The sequence below is a fragment of the Trichechus manatus genome, unplaced genomic scaffold, assembly GCF_000243295.1.
Source record: "Trichechus manatus latirostris isolate Lorelei unplaced genomic scaffold, TriManLat1.0 scaffold00066, whole genome shotgun sequence".
Lineage (NCBI taxonomy): Eukaryota > Metazoa > Chordata > Mammalia > Sirenia > Trichechidae > Trichechus > Trichechus manatus.
Window position 1 is genome coordinate 3,638,759 of NW_004444002.1, and position 15,592 is coordinate 3,654,350.

The 15,592-nt window shown below is 40.7% G+C and overlaps 1 protein-coding gene and 1 non-coding gene across 6 annotated transcripts in view; one reads left to right on the forward strand and one right to left on the reverse strand.

The window, feature by feature from the left end:
• Window positions 1-2,743: 2,743 nt before the first annotated feature.
• LOC111821129 (U6 spliceosomal RNA) lies at window positions 2,744-2,850 on the reverse strand. Its single transcript, XR_002824596.1, has one exon. It is a non-coding gene; the product is annotated as a U6 spliceosomal RNA (small nuclear RNA).
• Window positions 2,851-12,629: 9,779 nt separating this feature from the next.
• XIAP (X-linked inhibitor of apoptosis) overlaps window positions 12,630-15,592 on the forward strand; it is a 48,498-nt gene continuing 45,535 nt past the window's right edge. Inside the window, exons 1-2 of one of the 5 annotated variants that reach the window (XM_023734270.1) lie at window positions 12,630-12,724; window positions 12,962-13,087. The gene's annotated coding sequence lies outside the window, so the exon portion shown is untranslated. Of the gene's footprint in view, window positions 12,725-12,827; window positions 13,088-13,408; window positions 13,521-15,592 lie in introns of those variants that run through there. The other 4 variants (XM_023734271.1, XM_023734274.1, XM_023734275.1 and 1 more) reach the window with 4 other exon arrangements.

Consider the following 15,592-nt stretch of genomic DNA (forward strand, 5'->3'; position numbering starts at 1 on the left):
CAAAATACCTGATCAGTACTTTTCAAAACTGTCAAGGTCATCAAAAACAAGGATGCTCATCCTTTTGGTGTCATATCTAAGAATCTGTTGAAAAAAAAAAAAAAACTAGATCTTGAAGCATTGCCCCTGTGTTTTCTTCTAGGAGTTTTATGGTTTTAACTCTTACATTTAGGTCCTTGATCCATTTTGAGTTAATTTTTGTATATGGTGTGAGCTATGAATTCAGCTTCATAATTTTGCATGTGAAAATCCAGTTGTCCCTGCACCATTAATTAAAGAGACTAATCTTTCCCCCAAAGGAACCCTGATGGCGCAATGGTTAAGTGCTCAGCTGCTAACCGAAAGGTTGGAGGTTAGACAGCCGCATCGTGGAGAAAGACGTGGCAGTCTGCTTTTGTAAACGTTACGGCCTTGGAAACCCTATGGGACAGGTCTATTCTGTCCCATAGGGTCTATGAGTCTATGAGTCAGAATCGACTCAACAGCAACAGGTTTCTTTTTTTTTTTAATCCTTTTCGGCATTAGGTAAATTAGCACCCTTGTACAAAATCAATGGACTATAGACGTATGGGTTAATTTTTGGATTCTCAATTCTATTCCATTTGTCTATATGTCTGTCATTATACCAGTAGCAGACTGTTTTGATTACTGTAGCTTTATACTATGTTCCGAAATTGGGAAGTGTGAGTCCTACTACTCTGTTCTTCTTTTTCAAGATTGCTTTGCTATTTGAGGCCCCTTGTAGTTCCACATAAATTTCAGGATTAATTATTCCATTTCTGCAAAGAAGGCTATTGGAATTTTGGTGGAGATTGTATTTAATGTATAGATTGCTTTGGGTAGTGTCTTAGCTACATAGTGCTGCCATAACAGAAATACCACAAGTGGATAGCTTAAACAAATAGAAATTTATTCTCTCACAGTTTAGGAAGCTAGAAGTTCAAATTCAGGGCACCAGTTTTCTCTCCGTCAGTTCTGGGAGAAGGTCCTTGTCATCAGTCTTCCCCTGGTCTAGGATCTTCTCAGCACAGGGACCCTGAGTCCAAAAGACACGCTCCACTCTTGGCTCTTCTTGCTTGGTAATGAGGTCCATCTCCTCTCTGCTTGCTTGTCTCTTTTATATCTCAAAAGAGATTGACTCAAGATACAACCTAATCCTGTAGATTGTGTCCTGCCTCATTAACATCATAAACGAAAAACCCAAACCCTTTGCCTTTGAGTCCATTTTGATTCATAGCGACCCTATAAATCAGAGTAGAATTGCCCCATAGGGTTTCCAAGGAGTAGCTGGTGAATTCAAACCGCCAACCTTTTGGTTAGCAGCCAAGCTCTTAACCATTGTGCCACCAGGGCTCCATTAACATCATAGAGGTTAGGATTTTAGCATTTACAATACATCAGATCACAAATTGGAAAATAACGATACTGGAAATCATAGCCTAGCCAAGTTGACATTTTTGGGGACACAATTAAATTCATAACAGGTAATATTAACATTATAACAATATTAAGTCTTCCAATCCATGAACGCAGAATGTCCTTCCATTTATTTAGGTCTTCTTTAATTTAATTTAGTAACGCTTTATAGTGTTCAGCATACAAGTCTTTCACTTCCCTAGTTAAACTTATTCCTAGGTGTTTTATTCTTTTAGATGCTATTGTAAGTGGAATTGTTTCCTTAATTTCCTTTTCAGGATGCTCACTGTTGATGTATAGAAGCCCAACTGATTTTTGTGTGTTGACCTTTTACCCTGCCAATTTGCTGGATTCGTATATTAGCTCTAGTAGCTTTCTTGTGGATTCTTTGGGGTTTCTATATATAGGATCATGTCATCTGCGAAAAGAGATAATTTTACTTCTTCCTCCCTAATTTAGATAGCCTGTGTTTATTTATTTATTTTGCCTAATTGCCCTGTGTAGGACTTTCAGTACAATATTGAACAGTAGTGCTGAAACCTGGCATCCTTGTCTTGTTCCTGATCTTAAGGGGAAAGTTCTTAGTCTTTCTCCATTGAGTATGATGTCATCTGTGAGTTTTTAATGAATGTCCTTACCATATTTGATTACTGATTCAATCTCTTCACTTGGTATGGGTCTTTGAGATCTTCTATTTCCTCATGAGGCAACATAAGAAGTTTATGTGTCTTAGGCTGGGCTCTCTAGAGAAGCAAAACCAGTTAAAGTGTATAAATATATAGATAGAGAGAAATTATATCAAGGAAACAGTTCACGCAATTGTAGAGGCTAGAATGTCCCAAGTCATACAGCTGCAGAAGCTGGCAAGCCCAAGATTGGCAGGTTGGAGAGTAGGGCTCCCACTCACAGGCTGTGCAGATCGACGAATCCCAGGTTCAGTAGATAAGCTGACAGCTCAAGTCCCAAGAACGGGAGATGAGACAACAGGAAGCAGCTGTAGGATCCAGAGAGAGCAAAAAGCCAGAACGTCTGCTTATATACAGATGCGGGCCACACCCCCAAGGAGACTCCCTTTCATCTGATTGGCTACTCACAGTATATTCAATCATGGGAGAGATTACATTAAAACACTGAGAATCATGGCCCAGCCAAGTTGACACACAATCTTAACCATCACAACGTGCTTTTAGGAATTTGTCCATTTCATCTAGGTTATCTAATTTATTGGCGTACAGTTGTTTGTAGTATTCTCTTTTTTATTAGCAGTAAAATAAACTATTTTAATGTAATTATTTCCAAAGTTGACAGATAAATGGATCAAATATTCAAAAATATGGAATGTTTTACAAATTTGCATGCCATCCATGCACAGGGGCCATGCTAATCTTCTCTGTATCATTCCAATTTTAGTATATATACTGCTGAAATGAGCACCATGGTATTCTCTTATGATCCCTTTTATTTCTGTAGGGTCAGTTGTAATATCCCCGCCTTCATTTCTGATTTTATATATTTGCATCTTCTGTCTCTTTCTCAGTGTCACTAAAGGTTTGTAGACAATGTTCTGCTACTATTCACAAGCTTTTCTCTGACCAATTTTTTCAGAAGTAGGCTGCCAGGTCCTTCATCCTAGTCTGTCTTAGTCTAGAAGCTCCACTGAAACCTGTACACCAGAGGTGACTCTGCTGGTATTTGAAATACCAGTGGCAAAGCTTCCAGTATCACAGCAACACACAAGCCACCAGAGTATGACAAAGTGACAGACACGTGGTGGCTTTTTGGTATAGTTACTAGAAATTGAGAAAGTGAATTGACTCTAATGAACAAGCAACAAATCCTTTTGAAAGTCTGGTGGTCTCCAATCCTTTGCTTTCAACAAAATTAATGGAAGACCTAATCAAGAATTAAGACAATAAATCATTAAAAAAAAATTTCTGATACATTACTATGCGATTTTTTGGCAAATAATTCAGAGTTCAGATAAATGACAATGTTATTAAAATACTCTTTCCATTCCCATCTTCTTATGTGTTTGAACAAGTTTCTCAGTGTTTATACCTATAATAACAAAAACAGAAATAGAATTGATGATGAACTCTGCCTCATTCTAGCAACAAGTAGTATTTATCCAAATATGGGAGAAAAAAAGCCCCATCCAGCTTATTCAAGGGTGTATTTCCAATAAAATTTTGCTTTTTATGTTTTCCACTTATTTATCAAAATGTTTTAAATACTTATGTTTCGAGCAATTTTCTACCAATAATAATGGTAACAATCCAAAAAAAAATTTTTAATACCTAAAATTATGTTTATAGGAAAAGTTTTTTAAATTTCATTTTATATTCACATTTTTGCTGCAAAGGAATATGATAGGTGATCAGTAAAAGACTTTTAAGCATAAGATATATTACATTAAGATAAAATTCTATGGGGGAAATAGAATATAAAGATGAATTAAAGAAGGAAAAAAGATATAAATTTCTGACTGTAAAGAAGAGCTTATTCCTTTAATTTTTAGAAGGATGATTGCTGTTGTTGGGTGCTGTGGAATCAATTCTGACTCATAGCAACCTTATGCAACAGAGTAGAACTGCCCCGTAGGGTTTTCTTGGCTGTAATCTATACAGAAGCAGATTGCCAGTCTTTCTCTCACAGAGCCATTGGGTGGGTTCTAACCACCAATCTTTTGGTTATAGCCAAGCACGTAACCATACACCACTAGAGTTCCTTCAAAAGGATGATGATGGGTATCAAATCACTGCAGTATTTAGATTCCATTTAAAATAATGATGGATTCAGTTTTTTATGCCGACATTTATAATAGATTGGAAATTACATCCTTTGTAATTGTTTTAACTTATGATGAAAACATTTGTATGTCAAATTTACAATGTGCAAGAAGATTCATAGTTGTTCAAAATTCTTTAGGGATATGAGAGCAAAAACCGTGAAAACTACTAGTCTAAGAAATTTTTTCCTACCCTGGTTAAAATATATTTGCTTATATTTTCTTAAAAATTTTAAAAGTTTTGCCTTTTACATTTTGTTATGGATTGAATTGTGCCCGCCAAAAAACATGTTTTGTATCAGAAGACAGGCCTGGCAATCTGCTTCCAAAAGATCACAGCCTTGAAAACCCTATGAACCAGTTCTACTCTGCACACAGGGAGTCGCCATGAATTGGAATAGAATCAACGGCAACCAACAACAGCAGTCTTTTTTCAATATTTTTAATAACATTGAGAGCTTACTAAACTTAGTTCTGTTTTCCTGCTTTATGTAGCATTATATCATAAACACTTTGTCATGTTATAAAAATTGTAAAGAAAATTTTTAATGGCTTCATATTTAAAAAAAAAATGTGTTGTAGATGTTAACCCCTATACCTGTGGATGTAATGCCATTTGAGAATAGTTTTCTTTGTTGTGTTAAGAGCCCGTATTAATGTAGGGTACGTCTTAGGCCAATCACTTTTGTTTGAGATACAAAAAGAGCAGATTAGATACAGAAGCAAGGAAGCACAGATGAGGGAAGATAGATGTCATACCACATGAAGATTGCCAAGGACCTTCCTCCAGAGCCAACAGACAGAAAACCCCTAGAGCTGGTGCCCTGAATTCAGAATTCTAGCTCCTAATCTGTGAGAAAATAAATTTCTGTTTGTTAAAGCCACCCACTTGTGGTATTTCTGTTATAGCAGCACAAGCAAACAAAGACATATTTATGTCTCTAATCAACCTGGAACTGATTTTTTTAATAGGGTGTTCAAGTAGAAAAATATATTTTTTTCCTAATGAATAATTGATAGGCATAGCACCATTTATTGACTAATGCACCCATCTTTTCCTCACTAATTTGCAATGCCACCTTGGTCATATATCAATTTTCCACGTATATGTGGGTCTATTTTGAATGTTCTTTTCTGTTTCCTTATCCTATTTGCCTGTTGTGGACAATATCACATTGTCTTAATCACTATAACCTTTATAGTAAGCCTTGATATCCAGAAGTGTAAGCCCCCTCACCTTGCTTTTCTTCCTCAAAATTATCTTGGCTATTCTTGACTGTTTGATCTTCCATATGAATTTCTGAGTTAGCTGGACAAATTCCGTGAAAATCCCTGTTGAGATTTTTATTGGAATTGCACAGGGTATATACATAAATTCATTTGTGGAAAATATCTTCATGGTACTGCGTTTTCCTATCTATGAATATTGTTGTGGGGAAGGCAGCTAATTACCTACCTAAAATCCACCTGCTCCTTCCTTCCTAACAGAACCCTGGTTTATTTTGGGTGGCAATGTGCCCAGATAAAAGGTACGCTTTCCAGTCTTCCTTCTGGGAAGGGTCTTTAAAGGGACCAGCCTCTGATGGGAAGCCTTCTCTTTTACCTTTCCAGAGTTGGCTTCTTCCTTCTTGCAATAACTCTTCGCCTCATCACAGCCCTTGAAATCATGCTCTTAGAGTTCATTCACACTGCCACTGCCTCTACTGGGGCCTTCCTCACTTCCTGGGTTATTTTAATAGGCTAAGTCATTTCACTACCTCTCATCAATCCATTTTCTATGTAACTATACCCAGGTAGTTTTTCTAAAACCCAACTCTGCTCATTTCACTGCCCTACTTAAAATTCTTCTGATGCTTCCTGGTTGCCTCCGGAAGTGGTTCTCAAACCTGGCTGCATCAGAATCAGTTGTAGTGAGTGGGGAAAATATAAAATTCCAACGCAAATTTACTGAATCTGAATCATGGCAGAGGAGGGCATTGTCCAGGAATTAGTAGGTTCAGAAAGCTCTTCAGGTGATTCTGATTTACTACCAGGTCTGGGAACCACTAGCCTATAGGATAAAAACCAAATTCTTTAATGTACCATACAAGGATTCTATCTGGCCCTGACTCCCTCTCTAGATCCTTATCTCTTTGTCATGCTCCATCCATCTACCCACACCTCCACCACTTAGTAGTTTTTGAAACCTTGGGAAATCTAACCTCTCTGTCCCCTAGTTTTCTTTCCAGTAAAATAGAGATAATAACAGTACCTCCCTCATAGGGTTGCATAAGGATTAAATGTGATCATCTATGTATTGCTTTAACAGAATGTGAACATAATAAATCTTCAATAAATGGTAGTGGCTACATTCTAGCCATAAGGCATTCACTGTTGTTCCCCAAATGCATGATACTTTGTTCCACACTTCCGTGCATTTGCACATGCTGATATCTGCTTGCAATGTCTTTCTCCCACTGTTTCAGCTAGCTCTTTCTTGTCCTTCAAGACTGAAGCCCTGGTGGAGCCAGCTCTGATCCACCCTTCTCTCTGTTTGGATCCTGGGCTCCTCCTCTGGACTTCCACAGCATCCTGTGCTTGTCTCCACCAAATGAAAAGCCATTGCAGGGTTTTAGGTGGAGGAGGGAACTGATCTAGCTTGAGTACCTTACTGTATGCCAAGCACCATTCTAGATTCTGGATCAAAACAAGAATGAAAAGAACGCTTACCTCATAGAGTTACCAAGAGGATTGCAACAGATAAGGTGTGCAAAGTACTTAAGACAATGCCTAGCATGTGGTAAACACTCAATAAATGATAACTATTATTAACTGTATTCAGGACACACCCTCACATCCTCTGACTCACAGTCCCTCTCTAAACACACATCCCACTGTAATCCTGGATGACAACCCCTCTGTCTTAGTCATCTAGTGCTACTATAACAGAAATACCACAAGTGGATGGCTTTAACAAAGAAGTTTATTCTCTCACAGTCCAGTACGCTACAAGTCCAAATTCAGGGCATCAGCTCCAGGAGAAGGCCCTCTCTCTCTGTTGGCTCTGGAGGAAGGTCCTTGTGATGCATCAGTCTTCCCTTGGTCTGGGAGCATCTCAGCGCAGGAACCTCAGGTCTAAAGGATTGCTCTGCTCCCGGCACTGCTTTCTTGGGGGTATGAGGTTCCCATGTATCTCTGCTCACTTCTCTCTTTTATATGTCAAAAGAGATTGGATTAAGACACTATCTAATCTTGTAAACCTCATCATAGTGATAGAGTTTACAACACATAAGGACATCACATATAACCTCATCATAGTGATAGCATTTACAACACATAAGGAAATCACATCAGATTTACAAAATGGTACATGATCATACAATACTGGGAATCATGACCCAGCCAAGCTGACAGATATTTTGGGGGGACCCAATTCAATCCATGATACCCTTCAACATGCTAGCCTCTCTCCTGGTCCTCAATTTCTGCAGCTTTCACCTCTACCCTACTCCAGATGTATTTTGTCACTGTTGTACTATCGTAGGTGGATTTCTGCAGACTGAATAGATTGGGTATAACCATAGGAATAGATTAGTATATAGATAGCCCAGGTGGAATTTTCCAGTAAGCTTGAGATGAGAGTGTACTCCTCTGCTCCCACCCCAACCAAATAACAAGTCTCTTCTGCATGACTGGGTCCTTGGAAGATAAAGGCAGAGAAGGAGAAGGAAGGACTGGCTGGAGATGCTAGTTTTGCACACGCAAGATAAGGGCAGGCAACTTTATCACTGCTCAAAGAGAGGAAATTACAGTTGCAGTCTTTCTGGCACCAAAGAGGGAGCGAGAGGTTAGAGATCAAGACACCAGAGCAAAAGTCAGGTGCCTGAGGGACAGGTGCTCCTGATAGACGTTGTTGGACACAAGTGAATGATCTTCACAAAGGCTGTTCTCTGGCTGATGAGTCAAGAGTAATGTTACGCAGGTGTGCCCTCCTTTCTGCCAGAAGAAGGTGCATAAAACTGATGGCTCCAAGGGCAAGGCCTGGAAAGGGAGGCTTGCCCAACCCTCTTCATTCAAAGTAGCTCTGCTGATCATCTATTTTATTTACTTAGTACCGCTTTTGCAAAAAGGATTCTAGTGCTTGAGAAAATGTTTGAAACCCATTGTTCTAAAATCTTTGCTGTTCCCCTCAGCAGATACTTTCCAGCTTTTTTTCCTCCCACATTTTACTTTTCAGCTGCCACTGAGTTGTGGCTACCACCTTCAAAATTCCCCTCTACTTAATCTCCATCTCGTGTGCCCTTTAGTCTCTGAGAATATCACCTCTTTCCTGTTCAAGGCTAATGCCTCTACTTAGGTTTGATCCCATCTCTCTCATTTCCTCTCTTTATGCTGTTAATTTTCTTTCTCCTATTAGGTTGAACCATATGAAACTTCCATTTGGAACATTACAGTTTCATAAGGTTCAAGTTTATGCATCTTCATTCTTTCCCTATCTAAATGTTTCCTCTCCTCAACCAAAAAGAATTACAACAAAACACACTTATGTAAGTAACAAACAATAAGCTCTTCACAGGGCCTTCTCCTGGAGCTGATGCCCTGAATTTGGACTTGTAGCCTACTGGACTGTGAGAGAATAAACTTCTTTGTTAAAGCTATCCACTTGTGGTATTTCTGTTATAGCAGCACTAGATGACTAAGACAGAGGGGTTGTTCTACATATGCCCCTGCATACGAAACCTAGTCACCATACCTCAGGTATACCTGCCTTTGCTGTTCCTATCTCCCAACTGACAATTTACCCAACAAGTATTTTTCAGGGATCTGGCATGTTCATGAAATTTTTACTCACTCTTTCAGCAAATATCTTTTGAACACCTACTCTGTCAGACACTGTTCTAAGCACTTGGACTAGATCAGTAAACAGAGAGATCCCTGTCCTCTTGGAGTTTCTAACAAGGATGGGACAGAGGAAACAGACAATAAATAAACATAGTAAATAAATAAATCTTATTTCATGTTAGAAAGTGATAGATGCCATGGAAAAAGACAAAAAATAGAGCAGGGGAAGGGAGACTGGGAGGAGGAGTTGTCATTTTAAATATGGGGTCAGGGTAGGCCTTATTGAGAAGATAAGACTTGAACAAAGACTTGAAGGTGAAGAGGGACAAGCAATGGAGAAATCTGGGCTCTGGGCGGAAGTGTTCCAGGCAGTCAGAGTAGCAAATGCAAAGGCCCTGCCTGAGGCAGGAAAGTTAAAGGAACAAGGAGATAAGGGCATAAATGTAACAGGGATCCAGATTGTGGGTAGGGCCTTTGTAATTAGTTTTCTACTGCTGTGTAACAAATTGCCCTAAAATTTAGCCACTTAAGACAACAATACACAGGAATTTAAGTGTGGCTTAGCTGGTTGGTTCTGGCTCTGGGTCTCAAGAGACTGTAGTCATCTGAAGCCTGGGGCTAAACGATTCTCTTCCAAAGTAGCCCAGTCACATATTTAGCAAGTTGGTGCTTGCCTTCAGTGGAGCAAACTGAGGGGGATGGGGCTCAGTTTCTCCTCGTGTGGGCCTCTCCATTCGCTGTTTGAGTATCCTCATGACAAAGACAACTGGCTTCCCCCACAGCAAGCAATCCAAGAAAGAGCAAAGCAGAAGTCACAATGGCTTTTTATGTCCTAGTATTCTAAGTCACACACCTTCACTTCCACTGTATTCTATTGGTCACACAGGTCAGTCCTGGTTCAACATAGAAGATACCTACCCAAGAATGTGAATAGCAAGAGATAAAAATCATTGGGGTTCCTCTTGCCGACTGGGTATCACAGCCTTTATAGGCCATTATAAATCTGTGGTTTTATTTTGAGTGAAATGGGGAGTCATTGAAGGAATTTGAGCAGAGAAATGACAATGATCTGACTTATGTTTTATTAGGATAACTCTGGCTGCTGTGTGAAATAGACTGGAAAGGGGTAAAAGTGTAAGCTGGGAGATCAGTGAGGAGGTTATTACAGTCATCCAAGAAAGAGATGGACTAGGGTCATATTGGTGGAGCTGGTGAGAATTGGGGATCTTCTGGATGTACGTATTTTGAAGATAGAGATGGACAGAATTTGCTGATGGACTGGATATGGGATAAGAGAAAGAGGAATTAAAGATGATTCCAAGGGTTTTAGAGGAATTAAAAAAATGAGTTAGATATAAATCTTGCCATGAATGAGCTTACAATGTAGAAAAGATAAGGCCTGTATACAAGTAACTGTACTATATTGCAGAAAGCATTGTGCTCCATAACAGAGGCACAAATTCAAGTGCTAGGAGAGTTTAGGAGGAAAAAGAGATGATCTTCAGCTAAGGGAATCAGGGAAGGCTTTGTGTAGGGGCAGTCTTTTTACCTAGGCAGAGGGAGCAGTTAGAACAAATTAATCCTTTGGTGACCTGTGGACGTACAGGATCCTAACCACTTTTTGGAAACCCTGGTAGCATATTCGTTAAGAGCCATGGCTGCTAACCAAAAGGTTGGCAGTTTGAATCCACCAGGCACTTCTTGGAAACCATATGGGGCAGTTCTACTCTGTCCTATAAGGTTGCTAGGAGTCAGAATGGCAACAGGTTTTTTTTTTTTTAAACCACTTTTTATTCCTCTGCAGTTCTTTGGGAGTATACTTTTCCTGCTGAAAGTATTTGCTGCCCTTCAGTGGGGACTTGGGTAATGGTGAAAGGTGAAAGAAATGTTTGTTGAAGCAAAATACCTTAAGTATGAGACTTGCAAGTAAGGTAGTGCAACCAGGAAGTGTGATTGGGTAAAAATTCTCTTTCAACTTTTGTACCCCTAGATAAGCCTTGTAAGCATATTTGTGGTTTCCTGTCTGATAGTTAGGGAGCCCTGGTGGGCTTGGTTTTCTTTTTGTGTGTCATATTTGGAAAACCAGAGGTTCCCCATGTAACCTAATGGAAGGTGCCCTATCGTATTTTCATCAACCAAGGTTCATTGGAACAGATGGTCGCCCATCAATCAGCAGGCTTGAGAGCGCAAAAAGTTCAGTGGTAACCATGTAGTCCTAGATATTTCTCAAAATTCATATTACCAACCAAAATTTTAAACACACCCCATGACTCAGCATATTTCCATTAATGAAAACACATGGTATAAACAAAAATTCAAAGCAGAAAATAATAGGATCACCAATTAATGGAAGGCCCGAAAGCTGGGGATTGGCAGGAGCACAGTGAGTAGTTCTGTTTTGTTGAAACATAGGGTAGAGGCCCAAGGGGAGAGTGAACATGAAGCTAAGGAGTTTTAACATTATCCTGGAGGCAGCAGAAGTATTAAAGGTCTTAACCCAGATGGCTTTGTACAGGCTGGATTAGGGGGCCAAGTCTATGGGCAGAGAAGCCAGTTAGGAGACTGCACAATGGTCAGACGCACATGTAATCAGACAGATCTGGGTTTCAATCTCTGCTCCAGCTTCTGCTTATACGTAACTTCTCTAAGCCTCAGTTTCCTCATCTGTTAAATGGGGATAATCACAAACTTCATAAGATTGTTATGAGAATGAAACAAGAAATATTTGCTCACAATTACTACTATTGCAATAAATCAGATGTGACAGTGGGAGAGAACCAGAAAGAATAATATCAACTGAAGCAAAAGCCTAAGAACCAAAAAGAAAATTTCTTTCCTCTCTTCCCTCCAAGTTCCCTTTTCATTAGGGGCAGCGTCATTTGCGAATGCAGGTGATACTTCTGATCTTTCTCTTGAAATTGAAGTCTCATTCAGAACTGATCATCTCACTACACTAGCCTGTAAGAGAGTCCAAGTTCCTGAAACAAAAATTCATACGTAGGTCTGACAATCCCACAGCATATCTGAAAATAAATCTGGGGTATGGTCAGTATATTATGTGCCCACACTTCCTTTGTTTCCCCCTCCCACTTTCTTTTGTCCCTATTCATTTTCCTTTACCTCCCAATGCCTTTTCTTCGCTCCCTCTCATCTCCTGTCATTCCTCCCATCCTGTTCTCCTTGGAAACAGATCCTATTCTAATTGCAGTTCCCTCGTTTATTAGCTGCATGATTTTAGGATAGTTATCCTCTTTGGGCCTCAATTTCATCTGTAAAATGGGTTTAATAAGGCAGCGCCTACCTCATAGGGCTGTCAAAATGACCACAAAGAACACGTATCTGGCACAGTGCCTGGTCTACAGTAAGAACTCGACATGTTCGCTCCCTTCTCCCTCCTCTTTTCCATCCCTTTACCTCTCTTCCCTTACTCCTCAACCCAGACCCCAGAAGGTAAAAACCGTGGGAAAAAACATCCTGCAAGCTGAGAGCAAAAGCCCGAGCTAAGGGCGGGGACTGCGAAGTGCCCACTGCGCATGTGCGCCGGCTCTGGTAGGTTCTGGTTCCCACCCGGGTAGGGGGGTTGGGGAAAAAGAGGGCTTCGTTTTTCCTGGCCGCCCCCTTCCCGCGCCGGGAAGTTGTGGGACCGCGTGGGCATCCCGGCGGGCGCAGCGCTCACCGAGCGACGCTCGGGTCGGAAGGGTAAGTTCGAAAATGGCGGAGGGGGGAAGAAGGAGGAGCTTTGCAGGGCGGGAGGCTGACCTCCCGGCGGGGGCGGGTTGGAAGGAGGCTGCGGGGGACCCTGTGGCGCGGGTTGGGCCGGGAGAAGGACGGCGCGCGCCCGGGCCTCTGTGAGGCCCCGACGTGGGGTTCCTCCCGGGGATGGGCCGGCTGGTGGACGCGAGTGAGGGCGACGAAGGGACTTCCGTTTCCTTCTAGGCTGGGGCCGAGCCGCAGAGCGGAGTTGGCATTTGCAGATTGGGGCTCGGGCCGCCCCTCCTGCAGGACCCACCCCTCGGGACCCTGGCAGGCGCCGCGGGCGCTCCGGCTAGCTCTCCTGGCGCGGTAGGTACTGCCCGTGCGGGCTTCCCTCTTCTCCTCTCTTGCCCTGCCCGCCTCCTCCTCTCCCCACCCCTCCCTGGTCCTGGGGCCCGGCGCTGCGGGGGAGGGCGGGAAGGCTCTTCGCTCGGGCTCCGGGGACTGACCAAGCAAGGCATGGGTGGCTGGCTGGCTTCAGGCCTGCCCGGCCGCCTTCCTAAACCCGTGACCCCAAGGCTTCCAAAACTTTTTTTTTTTAAATGATCGAAGGGACTTCCCCCCCCGGGACAACCCCCACCCCCTTAATGTGATACCCGCGGCGTGTTCGGAGCAGGGTGGAGTTTCTCTGGCAAGGTTGTGTGAAACTGAAAGAATAGGGGCCAAAGAGCATCCGGAAGAGGAAATTAGGTAGTAATTCTTTCCAACCTTTGCTGCCCAGGTCACCTCCCCAGCATATTCTGTGAGTAAAACAAAATATTAATTTAACTTTCAGTTTCATTATTTTAACTCCATAATACACTTAATTGTTTGGTTTTTTTGTAGGGGTGGTGGTTATTGCTAAAACTAAGCAGTCTTCCACACACCCCAAAAAGGAAAACGCCAGTCAAAGCTTTGTAGAAAAAAAAAAAGAACTTATCAGATTTTAAGTATCTATTACTTTGCTTTCAAATATAACTGTATAACTAGTTCTGTCACAACTCTACCTTGATAGTTAAGGACTCAGAAATTTACTCTGCTAAGGTGAAAGATTGCTATAGTGTTTCCTCTTTTTTCTTAATAACATTTATTGCAACCAGTTCAAGAGAACACTTACAGACGGCCATCTTAGAATTATAATATTTTAGAGTTGAAAGGGATCTTAGTCCAACCCTGTTATTTTAAAAACGCAGAAACTAAGGCATAGTGGCTTCCCTACAGGCCACTCTGCTGGTTAGATTAGACTCTGAGTTGTCTGCTCCTTGCTCAACTTGCAACTGTTCCACATAGCCTCCAAGTACGAAAATTCAATGTATTCAGTTCAACTTACGTGTCTGAAGAGTATACTGTTTTGTGCCGCTGACTATGCTAAGCCCTAGCTCTACCAATTACTACTTTCAATGTATTTACTATGCTCAAGAAGCCAGTGCTTGAGATTTTACCCCCATCATTCCAGAAGTGGCAACAGTTTAGGTTAAAAAACTGTTGGGAGACTTTTTACTTCACACTTAACGTGTGGCCTACTGTACTGTTTGAATTTCTTACCGTAAACAAGTATTAATTTTATAAATTAAGAATGTTTTACAGTTCACACACACACGTCAATATACATACATATCAATGGTGTGTGTGTATGTATAAAGTTTGATGGTTTGTATCGTAAAATCCAGTGTGGTTTCTGTCGGTCCAAATGGCAAGGCAGGCCTGATTATTGGAGGCTCATGTTTTTCCTTTGCTTTTCTCGTATTGCTCCTAATATAGATGGTAAAAATGATTTATGTTATTAGTCTTTACGGTATTTAGTTTTAGAAAATGTCGTCAGCTTCTTGATTGTCAGATAACGTAACAAACTATAACGTTCAGAAAATCAAGTTTGACGCTATTTACAAAATCTGAATTATAGAATCTTTGTGGATAAAAATCTTTTTTTAAGTTAGACTGGAAGGGTCCCTGGTGATTGGTAGTTCAACTTTCTTGTTTTTACAGATAGGTGAATTAAGACCCAAAGAAGAAAAGATGAATTGTCCAAGATTATATATCTGATTATTAGCAGAGTTTGGACTGGGATCTAGGTCCTAGTCCAATACCCAGTGTACTACAACTGCAATTTTATTGCTTTCTGGTACATTCGATGACTCCAACTAGGCTGACAAAGTAGTGCTGACTAAAGATTAGGCCCATTTCAACAGATAAGAATTATTGTAATTAATGTACCAGTTAATTTGTAAAGTGCTTGAAATATTTTAGTAACATAGATATTCCCCTTACATTTGGTTGTAAACATTTATTCGTTCAGTAAATCCTTTGTTTCAATTGTAAATGCTTAGAGACCCCAAATGTGAAATAATGAGATTTTACTGTTTTTGTTTGGTCTAATATTTAAGTCTGCTAGCTAGTGCTAGCAGGGGAAAAAAACACTGTGGTTTATAAAAAAAATTTTGAGCACCTGCTGTGTACCAGGAATTGTACTGTTGTAGGGTTCCAAAGGTGATTAAGGCAAAATAGATGCCCTTGTTCTTTAGAGGCTGGGAGATTATCATGAACTGTCAGTTCTCAAGCTTTATCTTTGTGGTGTAATCTGATAATAGTATTATAAAATGTAATCCGTTAGCACTGTTTAAGGTCATTGTAAGAACAGATATGAAGGGGTAAAGTAAAAAGAAATTAATATTGAATTGAACAAGTAACCATTTTCATGTCTTAGAGGTTTATTTATGTGGAAAGAGTCCTAGACTGGATGCTGTCATGGTTTGAATTATGTCCCCCCAAAAATGTGTGTATCAGTTTGGCTGGGCCATGATTCCTGGTACTGTGTGATTTTCCTAGATGTTGTAA